Source organism: Tenrec ecaudatus, chromosome 15 (genome assembly GCF_050624435.1).
Source record: "Tenrec ecaudatus isolate mTenEca1 chromosome 15, mTenEca1.hap1, whole genome shotgun sequence".
NCBI lineage: Eukaryota > Metazoa > Chordata > Mammalia > Afrosoricida > Tenrecidae > Tenrec > Tenrec ecaudatus.
Genome location: NC_134544.1, coordinates 63,443,012 through 63,463,148, shown reverse-complemented (window position 1 = coordinate 63,463,148; position 20,137 = coordinate 63,443,012). Strand labels below are relative to the sequence as shown.

General features: G+C 43.4%; 1 pseudogene; it reads right to left on the bottom strand.

The window, feature by feature from the left end:
• Nucleotides 1-15,608: 15,608 nt before the first annotated feature.
• On the bottom strand, nt 15,609-16,031 carry LOC142427811 (small ribosomal subunit protein eS17-like; annotated as a pseudogene).
• Nucleotides 16,032-20,137: the final 4,106 nt, after the last annotated feature.

The window sequence follows — 20,137 nt, the reverse complement described above, 5'->3', positions numbered from 1 at the left end:
AGTTCCTGTGGAAAGTTACAGAGCTCAGGCAATAAAGATCAAGACAATGGCCGGGCCTCATGGCTCCGGACAGGCAAGGTCATGGCCGGGCCTCATGGCTCCCGAGAAAGTAGACACTAAGTCATGGTTACCCTATTTAAGTCGGTGTGAGCAGTGGTTTACACAATAGGCCTTCAATGGCTAGTTTTCAGAATAGACTACGAGGCCTTTCTTTTGCGGCATCGCTGTGTGAACTCAAACAGTGCCACAGAAACTGTTGTGATGTTGAACAGAGTTAACAAGGACAGCCCAATGGGGAAAACTCCAGTGTATGAGTCGTTTTCTCATTTCATAAAAGGTGAAATGTTGATTGATGATAAACCTTTTTCTGGACATCCGTCAGCTTCCCGAATTGACAAAAATGTTGACTCATAGTGCATTTGGAGTTTGTTCCACCAGCTCAGACTGTTCATCAAGCCATCTATTTAGGGGTTCTGAAAAGATTGCGTCACCATGTGCAACAAAAAAGGCCTGATTTGTGGCAGTCGGGGGACTGGTTTTGCCACCACGACAATGCACCTGCTCATGCAGCCATCTCAATGAGCCAGTTTGTGGTAAAAGCCAGCACACTTCTTTTGCGCCATGTACCTTATTCAGGTGACCTCGCTCCATGCAACTTTGCTTAGTTTCTGCGAATGAAGAGGGGCACGAAAGGACAGCGATTTCATGACATAGAAAAGGTGAAGAAGAGAAGGAGAAAGGTGTTGTCAGCCATCCAAACAGACGAGTTTGAAACATTCTTCCAAGAATGGAACAGCAGATTTGACAAATGCATTAAGTGTAATGGAGAGTACTTCGAAGGCGATAATGGTGTTTCACAATAAACAAACAAATAAATAGATGCAGCGCTTTGAAAAAATCTGTAATGGGGGGTACCCCTTTGTATGATGACGCCAAAATTACATAGGAACCATTGAGGGACTTAACACGTTCAGCACCTACCATCTTCCTTCGTTCTCCCCTGCCGGCCCCATGCATCCAGAGCCCTGACAGGGCTCTTGCCCAGAGTACATCTTGGTCCTTTCATCCTGGAACTTGCTTGAGTGCAAAGAACAGTGCTCACGTCCTGTCTTTCCTAACCTATCCTGGGAAGAGACTGAATCTCTCTGTTTCCTCTTCTTCCAACTGGGCTAAGGGCAGTCACCTTGTCGGGTTGCTGGGAGGAGCCCAGCACGGAGCGGGAGCGTCTTAGCTACCTCTCCTTCACCAAGTCTCACTTCTTCATTGACTTGCTTTCAGCCAGGAAGGTCTTTGATAAAAGAATCTACAGCCCGTTTGACCTTGACGAGGTGCAAAGAAGTGATAAAAACTCTACTTGTTTTAATAGCTAGAGGCTGTTTGTATTCTTTAGGAGAAAGTGTTGGCTCTCTACCCTAACTCACCAAGCTAGAGGCTGTGAGTTGCCCCAATCATACTTATCACTGAGGACTAAGAGAGGTCAAATTTGACGCGTTGTTGGTCAAGTCCCTCCTCATCCCCAAATCTCTTGTTGTCCACGTTGGCAAACTGCCTCAATTCACCTCCCTTCCATTCTTCACTGTCAATTCATTACCTGCATAGGTCACAGAAAAAATTATATTAACATGCCCATAAGAGATTATTGGAGAAGTTGATTGAAATTTGTTTAAGTTATTATTTTCAAATCAGGATAACATTTCAACTAAACCTCTGCCATTTAGTCCCATCAACTCATAGCAAACAGAGTCAAAATTGTTCCAGAATTTCCAAAATTCTTATTCCCTATCTATGGATATTGCCACGAAAAAACATAATGCTGTGGAAAAATTCATTTGCCTAATAACAAGTTATCCTACAATACAGCTTTTAATCTTACCCAGGGATTTCCATTTCCCAAAGCTGATTTGAATCTTCAAAGAGCATGATGCCTTTCCATGATGCTCACCTTCCCTACACAATTGCTGAAGACACAATTGCCTAAGCAAATATGGTGAAGACAGTTGATGGTGCCTGGCTATCGAAAGATATAGTATCTGGGGTCTTAAAGACTTTTAGGTAAACAAGTGGCTATCTAGCTAAGAAGCAACAAAGCCCACATGGAAGAAGCACACCAGCCTGTGTGATCACAAGTTGTCGATGGGATCAGGTTTTAGGTATCAAAGAACAAAAAAATCATATCATTGTGAATGAGGTGGAGTGGAGAGTGGAGATCCAAAGCCCATCTGTAGGCAACTGGACATCCCCTTACAGAAAGGTCACAGGGAGAAGACAAGTTAGTCAGGGTGCAGTAAAGCACCAATGAAACATATAACTTAATTCTAGTTCTTTAATGTTTTCTACTCCTGACTGTCATGATCTCAATTCTACCTTATAAACTGACTAGACCAGAGGATGTACACTGGTACAGATAAGAGCTGGAAACACAGGGAATCCAAGACAGCTAACCCTCTCAGGACCAATAATGAGAGTAGCAGTAGCAGGAGGGGAAGGGGAAAGTGGGGTAGAAAAGGGGAACCAATCACAAGGATCTACATATAACCCCCTCCCTGGGAGATGGACAACAGAAAAGTGGGTAAAGGAAGAAATTGGACAGTGCAAGACATGAAAAAAAATAATTTATAAATTATCAAGGGTTCATGGGGGGGGGGAGAGGGGAATGGAGGGGAAAAATGAGGAGCTGATACTAAGGGTACAAGTAGAAAGAAAATGTTTTGAGAATGATGATGGCAACAAATGTGCTTGACACAATGGATGGATGGATGGATGGATGGATGAATTGTGATCAGTTATACGAGCCCCCAATAAAATGATTAAACAATTTTTTGTTGAAAACTCGATGAATTAATTGATCAATGAGTGTTTAATCTGTGCTTGTACTTTTGTGTCAGAAAGTGTTGCAAGCTAAAAAGAAAAAAAAAAGAAAGAAAGTGTTGCAAGCATTCTTATGTATGTCTCCTTGTTGTCTTTGCACAAGGGCTTCCCCAGGCTCTGGTAAGAATGGGGCATTGAGGCAGAGAGAACTGAAACAACACGTGTGTAAATGGAAATAGAAGCTTTCTGAACTGGGTCTTGGCCCTGTCTTCACGGGCCCTGTATCCATTTGGGTCTTGGATGGGGTGGACCCAATGCTTCCCCATCTTGGGACCACTGCCAGTATTTGTGCCATCTTCCTGTGCAGGGCATCCTTGCCCATCTGGCTCCGTGGTCTCCTGTGCCAATCCACTAGCACCCTCAAGGTGGTCAAGCACTGGTGGAGTCTAGAGGGGGCAAGAGAGACAGGGAAGATATCTTTAAGGTTGAGGTCTTTAAGGGCAACCTAGAAGCCAGCCTCACCAGCCTACTTTGCTGACAGAGGACAGCCAAGTGGACATGAACCGTCACTGCAGGACGGAAATGAGAAGGAAGGGAGAGCATCAGCAAGAAACAGAGAAGGGTCAGAATGCAGGGATCCTCCAGGCATGAGGCGTTTATATTTGGTTCTTTGTAGTGAGGTCTCAGTAAGAGAGTGGAGGGCTAGAGTTTACTTGGAATCCCTTCCTAGAGTTTGAAAAGGTCACTGGAAATATTCCGAAGTCAAGTGAGAGGTACCTGTGTCCTCCCCTCCAATGAGGGGGATTCCTGCCATTAGAGCTACTTCATGGACTGCTAGGAGGGCTCTTCCTCACTCCCGTCTGGGAATCTGATGCTCTGCAGACCATATCGTCTGCCCCGTGAGGAAGGAGGAGGGACTTAGTGCAGGTGGGGCAGAATTCAGTCAAGTGCATAATCCTATGGAATCTGAGTAGGGACATGGGGGCAATGACCGTTAGCACCACCAATAGACCACCATAAAAATGAGTGAACATGATCATTAAGGAGGAATGACTCGGTTCATTTTACTTCTTGCCTAGTATAACAAAATGAGAAACCTACTAAGGTCTAGCCCCCAGATTTATCATTATACCAGAGAAAAACAATACATCTAGTGTCAGGCCAACCACATTTTTTTCAGTGTTGAAAGGCAAATGAAGGGTCAAAGTTTGAAATCATCAAGAATGCATGTTATGGATTGAATTGTGTCTCCAAAGTATGTTTTATAAATCCTAACCTCTATTCCAATCATTAAAATCCCATTCCCAAATGGTTTTTCTTTTGCTATAATAATGAAGGTTATATTAACAAAAACATATCCTTCGTGAACCTATTTTGTGATAAAAGGGAACATACTAAGCATGCGGGCAAATAGAGAGGTAGCATTTAGATGCCACGTCAATGGAAGATTACGAAGGAACCAAGAGACACAAGCTAAGAAGAAAATAGACCTTCCATAGAGCCAGGGCGCAGAGAGAAAGACTTCCCCTAGACGTAGCACACCAAATTTGGACTTCTCACCTCCTAACTTGTGAGAAAAGAAATCTATTTGTTGATGTCATTCACTTGTAGTATTTCTATTATAACAGCACTGGATAACCAAGACCATCATTACGAAGATTTAAAAATTTTGACCATGGACATGTATTATCATTATTATTTATATTGTTATAAATAGAGAAATTTTATCCACAATATTCATCTATTACATATAGAAGGTATTTATGTGTTTATACATATATAGTATGCAGAAATGAGTCCAAAATTATTGTTACTAGTGGCCAAGTTCATGGGTTTCTTCCAAGCAACATGTGTTTAAACATGTCTCTGCACACAGTATTGGCTGCAGACAAGTTATCTCAGGGATACACTTGCCTTTGCCTCATAAAGGTACCACAATGATTAGATTTTATGCAACTTAATGGCACTTGTGTGAATGTAGGGGCGAAGTCCAACCTCTCCATCAGGTCATAGCCTGATAATGCCACTAGGGGGATAACCATTTTAGACACTGAACATTTCTCTCTTTCTTGCCCCTTTTTACTTCCTGCTTGCCTGGGTTGTGTGCCTGGCTCTGGGGTTGGCAGCCTATGTGAATGGGTGGCCCTGGTAGCTGTGCCATCCTGCCATGTTCCTGTGGACCTATGATTCTACACTCATTGGCCTCTGCTCTCCCAGCTTTCTGTCTCACCTTTCTGCTTTACCCACTGGCAGTTCTGTGTGTCTGAAGACGGCTCCAGCCAGCATTGGATCCATGGACTTGAGTTCCACTGGGTTGAGTGGCTCTTGATATCAAACTCTTTCTTGATATAAAGTTTATTCTTATACATATATGAGTGTCACTTGTTTTGTTGTTTTAGAAAACCTAGCCTAACACAAGTGCCGTAAAAAAACCCAAAAAGCTTGAAAGCAAACAAGCGGCCAACTAGCCCAGAAGCAACAAAGTCCACACGGAAGCAGAACACCAACATGGGTGATCATGAAGGGCAGAGGAGACCAGGTCTCAAACAACAAAGGCAGGGGGAGGGGGGGCAGAAATCACATCACCATGAATGAGGGGGAGTACACGATGGGGACCCAATGCCCATTTGTAGACAGTTGGACATCCCTTCCAGAGGGGTAGTGGGGAGGAGATGAGTCACTCAGGGTTCAGTGTAGCAACAATGAAACTCAAAACCGTTCTCTAGTTCTTGAACACTTCCTCCCCTCCCAATTATCATGACCCCAATTCTAGCTTGTGGACCTGGTTAGACCAGAGGATGTACAGTGGTGCATTAGGGATCTGGAAACACAGGGAATCTAGGATGGATGAACCCCTCAGGACCAGCAGTGGGAGTGGCAACACCGGGAGGGAAGGGGGTGTAGAAAGGGAGAACTAATCTTGGAGATCTATGTGTAACCTCCTCTCTGGGAGATGGGCAATGGGAAGGTGGGTGAGGGGAGACGCCGGGGAGTATAAGACAAGATAAAATAATTATTTATAAACTATTAAGGGTGCGGGGGGAAGTGGGGAGCAGGGAGGGAGGGGAAGGGATAAAAAGGAAACCGAGCTGATTCCAGGAACCCAAGTGGAAGGTGAATTTTGAGAATGATGAGGGCAACGAATGAATAAGGGTGCTTTGCTCAACTGATGTGTGTATGGATTGTGATAAGAGTTGTATGAGCCCCAATAAAAAAGATTTATTAATTTTAAAAAGTCAATAAAATAAAAAGAACATGGGTTGGGTCCATTAAGGATGTTGATACCACCACCTTGACATAGTATAACTTGAAAAGCACAGAATTCTTGGGCCAAATACCACTTTCAGAATTATATAGACCTAGATGAGGATATGTTGAAACCAATAACTTCATCTTTTGATACTTTTGTTTAAAAAGGATTTCTATGGTTTTGTAGTAATAATTTTTGACCTACTCTTGAATGCTCTAGACATATGGCTATAGAGCACACATAGTACGTATTGTTACATTGTTTATATAAAATTATATTTCTCATGTGTGCTGCTGTTTGCTTTCATCACGTTAGTTCTGATTCATGGTCCCCCCACACACCCCCATGAACAGCAGAACAAAATACTCCTCGGTCTTGTGTCATTTCGATAATTCATAGGTTAGACCATTGTGATCATTAGAATTTTTACTGGTTGAAATTTGGAAACAGATTTGCTAGCCTTTCTTCTTAAATCTACTTTAATCTGGAGGCTCAATTGGAACCAGTTTTGTGTCATAGCAACATGCAGGCCTGCAATGATGGACAGATAGTTGCTGACAAACCTGAGTCTCCCATATGTAAGGTGGGATTCTACTTTGTTTTCTGAAACTATTAGTTCTAAATGAATGACACTGCTTAGCTGAAGGGATCACCAGCAGCAGTGAGACTCAGGATATGAATCCACTCTGGGAGACGTTGCCACGTCTGCTCCATGAGCATGCCCACCCCACTTGGTGAGCACTCCCAAATTGTAGGGCTGTAGTCTGCTCTGTCAAACTCCAGTTTCTCTCTGTCTGTACTTATACCAACGCCAGGCCCTTCTCCTAAAATCAGTTTGTTTTACTCTGGCGGCTTGTGTGTTGCTCTGCTGCTGGAAGCGCTGCCACTTTTAATCCAAATGCCAAGAGGGTCAAACCAAGTGAACAGGTGTCAGCAGAGCTTCCAGGCTAAGAATAGACAACAAATAAACAAACAGCTATCCTTTTTGTAGAAAGTAGCCACTGAAACTGTATGCAGAGCTTTGTGACATTGTCAGATACTGAGGACCTCATGAGTGACAGCAGACTATTGTCAGAGATAGTGCTAGGGGATTGGTGCCTTGGGTAGGAGGGTGCTTGAAATGTGAATGCGGGGAACTTACTCTTTTGAAGTCAGCCATGGAGACCTTAATGGAGCAATGCCTGTAGGAGTGGAGCCTTGTTGATTTACTGATTAAACGTCACTCAAAGCAAGAAGGAAAAGTTGCAAAAATCTGCTAATGATTGCAACTTGAAATGTGTTAAATGTGCGTCTAGAAAAATTGGAAGTCGAGGCAAAAGGAAATGGAATGCATAAGGATCAATATCCCGGGCGTTACAGCACTGAAATGGGTTAGCACTGGCCATTCTGAATCCGGAAATCATGTTTTACTATGCTGGCAATAACACAGTCAAGAAAAAAGGCTTTGCATTCATTGCTGAAAAGGACATTTCAAAAATCAATCTAGAAGTGCAATGCTGTCTGTGATAAGATTATATTTGCCCACCTTTAGGGAATCCAAGCAATACAACTATTATGCAAATTTATGCAACAATTGCCAAAACATGTGATGAGGAATTGAAGAAGTATATCAACTTCTTTAGTTGGAAGTTGATCTAACTTATAATTAAGATGCATTGATAATTATTGCAAAGGTTGGAAACAAAGACGGAGGAAGAGTAGTTGGAAAATATGGACGTGGTGAGAGAAACAAAGCCGGAGAACTCATGACAGAGTCTTTCAAGACAAATGACTTGATCACAGAAAATATCTTTTTTCAACAACACACGGACTTCTCGAGATGGAACACACAGAAATCACATTGGCACCATCAGTGGGAAGGGACCTTAGAGAAGCATAATAGCAACAGTTCAAACCAGGCCAGAAGTTGGCTGTGGAACAGACCACCAGCCGCTTATATGTAAGTTCAAGTGAAGCTGAAGGAAATTAACGAAGTACATGAAAGCCCAAATATGATCTTGAGTCTATCCCACCTGAATGTCAAGACTCTCTAGAACAGGCTTTCTGCCTTGAACACTAACGGCAGAAGAAAGGGGAGATGTAGCAGGACAAGGACGTCAGTCAGGAAGAAGGCAAAGGTCACTGAAAGAAAGAGGGAAAGAGAAAAGAAAGGATCAAAGTGGATTTCAGAAGAGGCTCTGAAACTTGCTTTTCATTGTAGAGCAGTCAAATAAATGGAAGAAATGATGAAGTCAAGGAAATTCCAAAGGGCAGCTCGAAAAGAGAAACGCAATATTATAATGCTATGTGCACAGACCTAGCATTAGAACACCAAGAAGGGGAAGCATGTTCAGCATATCTCAAACTGAATGAACTCAAGAAAAAAACCCAAGCCTCCAGTTGCAATATTGAGAGACTGTGTGGGAAAATTATAGAGTGATGTAGGAAACATCAAAAGAAGATGGAAAGAATTCACAGCCATTGTATTGAAAGAACTACTCATCACTCCATAATTTTAGCAGGTGAACCAGAAGCAATGGTACTGGAGGAACAAGATCAAGGTGCACTGAAAGCATGAGCCCAACACAGGTCTCCAGGAATTGACTGAATGCCAACTGAAAGGGTTCACCAGGCTGAAAAGCACTTGGCATACTCATTTGTTTATGCCAGGAAATTTGGAAAGCAATTACTTGGCCAACTGCCTAGAAGAGAGACATATTTGTTCCCACTCTCAAGAAAGGTGATCAACAGCACACTCAAGTTTTAGAAGAATATTGTTGATATCATATACAAGTAATATTTTGCTGATGATCATCCGACAATGGTTGCAGCAGTACTTTGACAGGGAGCTGCCAGAGGTGCAGGGTGGATTCCGAAGATCATGGAGCAAGGAATATCATGGCTGACATCAGATGGATCATGGCTCAAAGCAGAAAATACCAGAAAGATGCTCACTTGTGTTTCATTGGCTATACCAAAGCATTAGACAGTGTGTATCATAGCAAACTCTATAGCCTTGAGAAGAATGGGAATTCCAGAACATTTCCTTGTTCTTATGTGGAACTCGTACATGGATCAAGGTGTAGTTTGGAAACAGAACAAGGAAATACTGCATGATTTAAAATCAAGAGAAGTCCAGTTTTTTTTCCACTGCCATTGAGTTGATGAAGACTCAGAGTGACCCTGTAAGACAGGGTAAAACTACCCTGTGAGTTTCCAAGATTGTATCTGTTTATGGCAATAGAAAGCCCAGTTTTTCTCCCATGGAGAAACTAGTGGTTTTGAACTTCAGAGCTTGAGGATCACAGTCCAATGTGTAATCACTATGCATCAGGGATCCTAACAGTCCAAATAGATGTTATGAAACATTGTAATTATTCTGGTCATAAACATTTTCCATAAAAGGATAGGTCAACGGATGCCAACCATTGATTTACCAAACAATATCATTTTAAATAAAGATCCCTTTCTTGGTATAAGAATATGCATGACGCATGTTTGGGAGATAAGTTAGAGAATGAAATGGTAGCAGATATCTATTGAAGGACATTTCAATTCCCACAGGAAATAATGGAAATTCCTGAAACATCTAGGGAAGGAGATAAGACAATGTATTCTGTACTTTGATGAATAGGATGTTCATATTTTTTTTCCAGAACACACATTCCAAAGGAAACAAGCTCAAGGTAATTGGTTGCATTTTTAACTCTAAGTATCTACAACCCTGGAAGTTCAGCTTTGTTTTGCTTGCTTATTTGTATAGAACGTTCACTTCCCTAAAGATAGGTCTTTATACGACCTTCAAGATTCCCTTTTATGGCACTTATATACACAGGCAACTTTGCTTGTGTGATCGTGAACTTATACGGAAGTTGGTAAAAGCCACGTGATGTCTGGTTCTCCATACATGTTTGCTAAATGAATGGGAGAGCACCTGGTCCAAGTTCAGCATGGCAACCCTCGGAGAACAGAGGCTGGCAAAATACAAGTATGAGCAACTAGGATGATAAGAAGATGGTGACCTCAAGGGCAGGATTCACTTACATTTCTGGAGCCTGCCTACCATTGCACCTTCAGTTAGGAAGTCCACCAAATGTATTTCTGAGATCCTAGAACCATTCTTTTTCTTGCCTGCCACCCAGCTTTGACTCCCATGACCTTTAATTCCAATAACCATGAGGGGCTCGCCGCACACACTCAGGTTCCAAGCCCTTACTGTTACTCATATGTACCAGGCTCTTGCGGGGCAACCAATTTTTGAGCAACATACAGAACAGGGAGTTTTGCCTCATAATGGTTTTCAGAGGAGTCTCGGCGGCATGGTGTTTATGACACTACTGCAAGGTCAGCAGTTTGAAACTACCACCCAGGAGAACGACGGGACTTTCTACTCTCATAGACTTACGGCCTTGGAAGCTCACAGGGACAGAGTAGAACTGAGCTTTGTTTATTGGTTTTCAGAAAACGTAAGCAAGGAGGGTAGGAGCAACTTGATCAATAACTAATCGGAGTATCAATACCTCTCACTTCATCTCCTTAAAATGGGGTGAGAGGGAGATTATTGTGAGGTTAATAGTGCAAGTTTAAGCCCAGTCACCCGAGGTAAATAATTATGATTTGAAATCCTTCCCACTTACAATGCTGCTGTTGTGCCATCAAGCCAATTCCGACTCAGAGGAGCACTGTCCCAGATGACTTCCAAGTGTGTCATGCGTGTGGCAGCAGACTGTCACTTCTTTCGCCCACGAAGTAGTTGCTGGGTACAAAGCAACAAACTCTCAGTTAGCATTTGCGCACTTAATCATTGCAAATGACTGCTGAAAGAGAGAGAGAGAGAGAGAGAGAGAGAGAGAGAGAGAGAGAGAGAGAGAGAGAGAGAGAGAGAGAGAGAGAGAGAGAGGCTTTAGGTATACATATCAATAGTACAAATAATCTTTAACAATAAAATCATAAGTCTATATAACGTCATCTCAATTTGATCCATTTGAACTCTTGTTTTAAAGTCGAGACCTTCATTAAATAATAAAGAAAAAGATTCAGTGTTGCTTCTTGATACTTAACTGAACTATCTTTAGTAGCCAAAGTAACATGTGGGAAATACAATAGAATCTCATCTATTTTGAATACCTTTTCTCATTCTACAATAATATCTACATTTTCTTTTTTCTGTCTCCTATAAGAAGCTATGTCTGCTACATAGTGACAAACGATGATAACTTTGAGAGCATTTTTGAGTGACCACACCATTACCTCTTCTCTGTGTTCAAGGCCAAAACTGCTTTTAAGACCCACTCACCCCCAATACATCTGCGCAGAAGTGGATATGGAATGATGGGATTTCCCAGGGTGGCTATTTACTTGGTGAGTGACTAATGGATTCTTACTGTTTTCTCTGATTGAGATTTAATCCTTGATTTTTAAATCAGAGTCTCCTGAGTCATGAAGTTGCTCACATCTACGCTGTATTGCACAGAGAAAAGATAAACATAAAACGAAGGAAGGGAATGGATGTAAAAAAAAGACTGAATGATACAATGAAAGGAAACAAATTTTGTGCCGTCACTGTTTTGTTTTTAAAGAAACTGAATGCAAGGGTATGCAGAAAGAGAAAAACGTCTTTGCTATATGACCGGCAATGAGGGTCACTGAGGTATGGAGAGGAATCAATGGGAAAATGGACCGAGCCAAGTGCAAGGAACACTGTAGTCCTGAGATTTCTGGAGAAAGATGGGAAGAAAGCTAACCTCACTTCTTTAAAAATTTTTTTCTTTTAAAAAACATTTTATTGAGCACTTTTTATAGTTCTTGTACCAATGTATACATCAATTGTATCAAGAACATAAGTACATATGTTGCCATCATTATTTTCTAGACATTTATTTTCTTTTTTTAAATCATTTTATTGGGGACTCGTACACCTCTTCTCACAACCCATACATCCATTGTGTCAAGCACATTTCTCCATTTGTTGCCACCTTCATCCTCAAAATATTTGCTTTCTACTTGAGCTCTTGGTATCAGCTCCTCATTTCCCCCCTCCTTCTCCTATCCTTCTTCCCTCATAAAGCATTGATAATTTATAAATTATGATTATTTTTTCATGTCTTACACTGTCTGGTGTCTCCCTTCACCCACCTTTCTGTTGTCTGTACCCCAGGGAGGGGGTTGTATGTGGATCCTTGTGATCCGTTCCCCCTTTGTCCCCCACTTTCCCCTTCCAGTCCTGGTATCACCACTCTCATTATTGTGAACCTAATTTCTATAGAAAGCATTTGATGGGTCTGTTAAGGGAAATGACAGGGGGGTTCAGTAAGTGCAGAGTCCAAGGAAAACCACTCCTTTACAAATTATCACACTGATCACCCACCATGTCAGTCCCTCGGTTGTCTGTACGACTTAGCATACTTAAAGAAGAAGAAAACTATTAGTCAGAAATTTGCTTTGCTTTCCAACACCGGTTGTTGTCAGTGGTCAACTCCAACTCATGGGGATCCCAAGCCCAGCAGAAGGGAGGGTCACCTAGACCTTCCCTAATGTTATGCCCAGGTCCACTGTGGTGGCTATTGTGAGTGTCACCTTCCAACCTCAGGACTCACCACAGCACTGTATCAGACGGTGTTCTGTTATGATCCTGGGTACTCACTGCCTCATTTGGGGAAGGAGATCAGAAGACCTTACATTATAGGCTTTGCTGGGCTGAAACGTACTCACACGGGTGACCCTGCTGAATTTGAATTGCCAGGGGCCAACCTTGCAGAATCAGAGCAACACATGCATCAGCACGAGAAGACAAAGTGAAGGCGGGTGGTGGCCATGCTGTGGAGCTGAGGTCATCTTCCACTCTGAGTATGTTTCTTTCAATCGCTGTGTTAGTCTGGGTACTTTAGAGAAACAAATCCACAGACACTCATGTATTAGAGACAGTTTTATATATAGGCTAAGTGTGCATCAAGAATTCATCCCAACCCAGGGCTGCCTGAGCCCACATGTCTAATATTAACCCATTAACCCACATGTCCTACACCAGTCCACAAAGTCCTCCTACATTTCACAAAACAGACACAATGATGCTGACTGCAGGAGGAAAGCCAAGTCAGTGAATGTGTAAGCATCTCAGTGCTGGCAGGAGTCTCCAGACACAGCTGCTCCAGCACCCAGGGCTGCATCGGGGTAGGTCCATGTGGCTTCTCCTTGGGGATGTCTTGCAGGAAGTGAGCCTTGCCAGCTGAAGCAGGGAACTGGCTAAGGCAGCTGCACCCTGGTCTGATCATCACAAAGCAAGAGACCTGAGAACTAGAAAGGCGAGGCTCACCAAGCCTATTATCCCTTCGCCCTTCAATTAATCCCACATGTGTTTATCGGCCAGGTTGGCACAATAAGCTAACTAACTCAATTGTCAACACGAGCATCCAACGGCTTGGCATCCCATGCCTTTCCCACATCTGCTTCAACAGCAGAAGACTCTTCCTAAGAGCTACATTCTGTCCTTTTCCAATTATAGAAATAAACTGTTCACACCTTATTAGTTATGTTTGCCGGTCCACCATTTCTAGTGGGTTTTTTGGTGGTGGTGTTGTCTGATGCAGACCCAGATTATTTAAATGTGTTTCATACAGAAGAGAAAGGCAAGATAATTTGCCATTTGCTATGTCACCGTGCGTCCTGTTCTTCATGCATGATGTGACAGTTCTAACTGTAGTAAAATGCCAGTGAACAAATTGAAACTAGGTGGAAAATATCATAACAGTAGATGCTAATGTTACATCAAATTGTTATGGACTGAACCAACACAGTATTAACTATATTGAAGAACAAAATTACCGTAACAAACTTTTAAATAGGGGCAATGTATTGCACAGAAGAAATGGGCTTGGCTGTAAAATGAGAGCATCCTGTCTTCTGATCTCACTGAAAACTTCCTACAAGCTGGTGGCTTCCAGGAAGTTATTTAACTTATCATTGCCACAATGTCCTCATTTATAAATCAAAATTAACCCACTTCACATGCTTATTTTAGCAATTAACTGAGGTCATGTACAATGTGCTGTGCTCTAAGAAATAGGGGTTTGTTATTAGTGTTATCATAAATTCAAAAGAAATTTATAATTGAGGTCTATACTATTGGGAAGTGGTCCATTTCTCTATAAGTCCTTCTGAGAGCCTGGGTAAGACCATGCACACAGGGTGTGTGAAGTACTGATAGCTGGGATGGATTCGTGTTTCCATTCCAGTGGCTCTGACAGCCATCTCAGAAACACAGAGAGAATCCCAGGACCATCAAGAAGAACGGCCCATGGGAGCACATGTGAGATCACTGTCCTGAGATGGCAGACAGCACAGAGGCCATCACACTGAGGCCATGAGCCAGAACAGAAGTGCCACACTGAGACAGAGCTGTGGAGAGGTGCCAAGACTGTGAGACAGTGAGGCAGAGCAGCACATGGCTTTCTATGCCCAGGGAGGTAGAATCGGAGGGACAAAGCGGCTGAGAGGCTGAAGTGTGTGTGTGTAGGGGGTGGTGGAGACAGGCCGTCTCAAGGATGGAAGCACGTCTGACTTCTGTCTGTGACTGTGGAGTCAGCCTACTGAAGCCACACCATGTCAGGTGTGCCCCCTACACCATTTCCTCAACTTTAGTATATGGTACTTGGTCTCAAATTCATGTTTGGAGTTACATTGGTACCTATCTGTTCATTGTATCATAGATTTAACAACAACAACAAAACCTAAAGAGAACTCCCAGTGGCGCTATGTAGAGTTTTCAAAGCTGCAAATCTTTGTGGGAACAGATGACTCACTGCTCTCAGTCGATGCCCACATATGGCAGCCCACCCCCACCCCCGTGGCTTTCCAAGACGGTAACTGTTTGCTGAGTAGAAAGCCTCCTCTTTCTCCTTTGGAGCAGCTGGTGGTTTCAAACTGCTGACCATGGGGATCACAGCCCAGGCATAACCAGTATGCCACCGGGAGCAGATAGTTTCATATTCCTCCTCTGGATCAACTGGTTGGTTTGAACTGTTGACCATGGCTCAAATACTAGATGTTGTTTAAAATGGGATGTCATAACAGTCTCCAAGAATGGCATTTCTTTTTATGGTTCCTTCATAAGTTTTTGATGAAATGCTTAGAGAAGTCCCCCACATCAGCACAGGGATGAGACTGAGCCAGAGGAAATGAAAACCAGAGAATACATAGAGCAGGCGAGTTGTGCGAAATCCAGGCACTCAGTCGGCACCCCAAGACCCAAGGGAGGTGAAGATTGATCAAAGGGCTGCTTCTGATAAACAGGAACTGAACACCTGCAGAAGCCAAAATGGACAAGCCAGGAAATGGGCAACTAATATTAACACTATAAACGAAGCACCTCAATCCCGAGGAAACGTCTCTCCCCACCCACAGAGAACAAAGGAATATTATTATTAGCATGAATGATCATCAACAACAGACATTATTTGTGAGCACTAAGTGCCAAGTGCTATAAAAAGCCCATGTCCTATCGTCCCTATTTCTTTATTTTGGGTGTGTGTGTGTCCCAGGTTTATTGAAAATATTACAGCATTGTGGATAAGATTCAAACGGCTCCATGTTGTGTTTTGAAATTCATTCCAACTACGGGCTGAGTGACCTGAAGGTTGGACAGACTGCCAAAGTCCCAAAGCTTCAGCATTTCCTTAGTGTCTGGAGCCACTTCAATAATCTCCTGAGCCAAGGCTGAGACTCAGGAACGTAATTCTCTCTTTTCTCTCTCCTCTTCCCGTAGCTTGATGGAGATCCCTCTCACAGCGCCCCTCTGAATCCTCTTCATCAAGTGTGTGACACACTCCGCTCTCTTGTTGCGGAGCTTCTTGCTGGGAATAATGGCGATCTCCTCGCACACGTGCTTGTTGGTGTGGAAGTCGTTACCCAGGCGTGTGTAGTATTTCTCAATGATGACCCGGGCCGCCTTCTTCACGGTTTTGGTGCGAACGCGGCCCATGTTGGCGGGTCCGTGATAAAAGAGCTAGTCCCTATTTCTTCAGACCTATGAGCTTGTAATTATGATTGCCATTCCCACTGAAGATTAAGAGACTGAGGCGTACAGAATGCAGAGAGTTCACACACTGTCCCCAGTACCATATCGTATCACTATTGCAGATCGAGTACATCTTCTGGTTGGTCTGACGCTAAACATCAACCTCTTAGTAAGAACAAAGGAAAACAAATGAAAATAGTAACACCACAGAAGAGAGTGGGATGTTTGGAGCTTTGTGCTGCTAACAAGCCGGCAGTTCAAACCCACCAGTGTCTCTGAGAAAGCAAGATGAGGCTTTCTACTCCTATGAAGAGCCACAGCCTCAGAAACCAAAAGTTCAACTCTGTGCTAAAAGTCACTAAGAGTCAGAAGCAACTTGAAGGCCGTGTGCTTTGCATTGTGCCTGGCGCCAGCGCCACCTCGGTCTGGTGGCGGGGAGGGAGGGCTGCAGCTGACGTGCTCCAGTGCCCCCCTGGCTGAGCTGTGACTGTACACTGGTAACGTGAACATGCTGTTGTGGGAGACTTTACATGAGGAAACTGGGCAGTGCTCCCGATCAGGGCTTTTCCGTTTGTGATTTCCAGAGAGCCGCCCGTACATGACTGCCCAGAGGCCTGTGAGTGGTGACAATCACAGACAGACCGAGTGCTTGGCCGATAGGCTCATGTTTGTTTCTGTTTCACTTCTAATCTGGGGAAAGTCAACATCCAAGCAATTACATAACGTGCTGTGTTTTACACTTTAAAAAACAAGAATGTTCCATTGAGTAAAGACAAATTTATATTTGAATCAAATCCCCAGTGAGATGGATTTATTAGAGGTACTGGGATGGGGAGCTCTATCTTTTCAGAAAAGGTGCCACTGGTTTTCCATACTATATGATAGCATCCATTCCCTCACTTATGCATTCATAAGCCTATTTTAAAATAGATATTTTGTGAAAAAACTATTTTTTGTTGCAAAAACTGCAAACGATCTTGACTTCTCTTTGATGCGACTGCTGCCATGTTCATGGGGCCCTGGTAGGGGATGGGGGCGCAGAGAAGCACTGGACTGGCTGGAGCCAAGATTCAAACCGCCCAGTCAATCTGCATGAGAAAGAAGTTACAACCGCATACGGGGTCATTAGGAGTTGGCAAAATTCAATGGCAGTGAGTATTTTTATTAGCATTTTAGACTATTCTAATTAGACTTTATTTTATGATATCTTTATTAGCCTATTAGCCTATTCTAATAGTTAAAGCTAGTATGGGTTTAACTCCACTCTGTACCATCAGCTCAGGTATTGGCTGATAATTGAGAGCTCTTTATCACAGTCTAGAAGTGAAATTCAGGCAACCCCGATAAATTAATGTGCTGAGTGCTGTACTAAAATCTGTGCAAAGCATTCTGGGAGGCCAGAGGACACATACCCACTCAGGGATGGCAAATAGCTGAAGGCTTTTCAGGGAAGGTGAGACCAGACTTTCTAGAATAGGGCTTAGGATGAAGAAAAGAACATAAAACAGAATGGGATTAAAAATGAACTGAGGAGTTGATTGACCAAGAGATTGCCTGGAATAATGAATGGGACCATTCTGAGAAGGAATAAGATAACTAGGGAGAACTGACCTGCTAGACGTCTGCTCTAGGGCGATTATTACGGTAATAGTGCATGCAAAAGGATAGGGAGGGAGGGAATACAGATCGGAGACAGCCCAATCAATATGCCCGGAGTCAATGAGACTAGAATGCGGATTGGCAGGACAGAGAGACTAGGTCTGAGGGATGCTAGTGAGGAGTGAACACTTGGCGCCTTACTTAATGGCAGAAAGTGCCCGGGGGTTCAAGTTTGTTAAGTTTGCCCTGCCCCACAGCTTCAGTGAGGCCGCTGTGCTGTTGAGGACCTTTAGGAGATGTTTGCTTATGTTTATTTTGTGACCTGGAAAAGCAATGTGGATTATAATATGTGGTGGATGTCATGGGTCCCCCGTCTATTTGATATTGGATCACTTGACGTTGCTCACATCTGGCACATTACTTGGTCCAGAATATATTCTCAGTTAATTCTTCTTCGTCTTCTTCTTTTTAATTGTAAATTAGTGGGGAAGGGCAGTCAAGCAGAGCTAGGACATTTCTAGCAGAGACGTTCAATAAACACCCAGAGCTAGATTTCTGACCTTAAAGGTTAGCCAGTTTTTATCCCATAGGAGTCGGACATGATGATGACCACCAGTTACCCAAGGACCAAACTCCGAAGGGTGAGGAGAGAAGGAGGGAGGGAAACAGGAAACACTTGGAACAGGAAGTGGGATAGTCATGCGTGATGCGTCACTGTTGGGCTTGCAGTCAAAGAGACCATACAAAACTGTGTCTAAATGGTTGAACGGAAAACGGATCTTCTCTGTAAACGTGCACCAGTTCACAATAAAAAGTGAATAAACGTTTGGGAGAATTTTCAAGGTAGGGAAAAAGAAAAGCAACAGGAGTAATGACCGTGGTCCTGAAATGGGCTTCCCGCTGGTGCTCCCTACTGTTGCCTTTGCCGTCATTATCGAACGTAGTGATGTAGACCCTCCTCATACCTGCCCCAGGTAAAGACTTGCCTCTTTAGTTCTGAGAGACAGCGAAACACCTGCTTCTAGAAGTAGCCAGGTGATGTGGCTTCCTGATGTTTCCACCCATTGATGTAGAAAGAAGCTTAGAAGTTTTAAACATGGCTGGGGACTCTATAATTGCCTCTGCATTATAGACGACTCACAACGCCCACTGTCTTGGGAGGTCTCCTTTCCTAGATGGTCCCTTTCTTCGCGAGGTGTTATACTGATCTCAGAAAGCACAAAGCCATTGCTGCTGGAGCCGCTCTCCTCACTGCACCCTCCCGCTTGTCTGTTTGTGCTGCTACAAGCAGCGGACTCTCCAACATATATATATATACTGCACGATCTTCAGAAGGTGTCAAAGCAGGATCAAAGCCCTGGGAAAGGGAAGAAAGGAAAATCAAATCGACAACACAGGTAAGGGTATGTGAACTACTTCTTCTGAAGAGGACCAAGACATCTGATTCCCCGGAGTCTCTGGGATGCAAGTATTATGGAATGTTCCCTGCATTCTTAGACTTGAGTTGTGATTTTTCTTTAAAGTAGAAGGTAAGCTTTTCGTGAGCAGAAGCAAGGTGTTTGCAAGTACATTCTCACAGAAAATAACAGGCGTCCCTAGAAAGGCGCAGCAGTACCAAGACTGGGTGGCTCTCTTCCTTGATCTTCTACGCACTTCCTCTCCAACAGGTCTGCTCCCACCTCCACTCTGAGGGCCTGCCTGTGTGCTGGTTGGCTCTTAGTGCACGTGCTCAAGGGTAATTGTGATCTATGCATGTATCTTTGCTTTAATCAACATTTGCAATTCCGACTCTGCTCTCCTCCATGTGTTACCGAGTAGCCCTGCTCCATTGGGCTTTGTAGGCTGTTCTCTGTGGAAGCCGATTGCCAGGACTTTGCATGCAGGTACTTTCTGGGTCAGAACCACCAACCATTAGGTGAGTAGTTGGCGCCACCTGAAAGGCAGCTCGATATCCCAAAAATGTAAGCTGACTTCATGGCTCCTTTTCGGCCTGTCTGGTCTCAGGCTTTTGAATTTGACTCGTATGGTTTCTTAAGTATGAGGACACAAACAAAATCCCCCATGTACCCCGTGCATTTCAAAGGCATTTATCAGAACCTCAGCACGAAAATGGATTTTATGTGAATGGCCACGAAGTGACCGTCAACCTTCGAAAGTAATGGGTGTCTCAGTAAGCAGTAGGCTAAGAAAACCTGCCCAGAAATTGTTAGCTGTGGCCATTTCTGTATTAACAGTTTGCCTTGCTTCCATTCATAAAATGTAAATGGAATGGCTTAGAAATGCTGACAGGCTTTCTAAATTATTCTTTGCATGACCTATTTCCCCATGTCCTAAACTACGATGCAATCATCCTAGCAATGAATCACTCTAATGATGACCAGGTGCCGAGCCATTACATGTTCAGCAGCCTCGATAACCCAATCAATCTGCAGGGATGTTTCCTCCCCTTACACCCCCCCCTCCTCCTTTCATTTCTTCCTATGATGGTT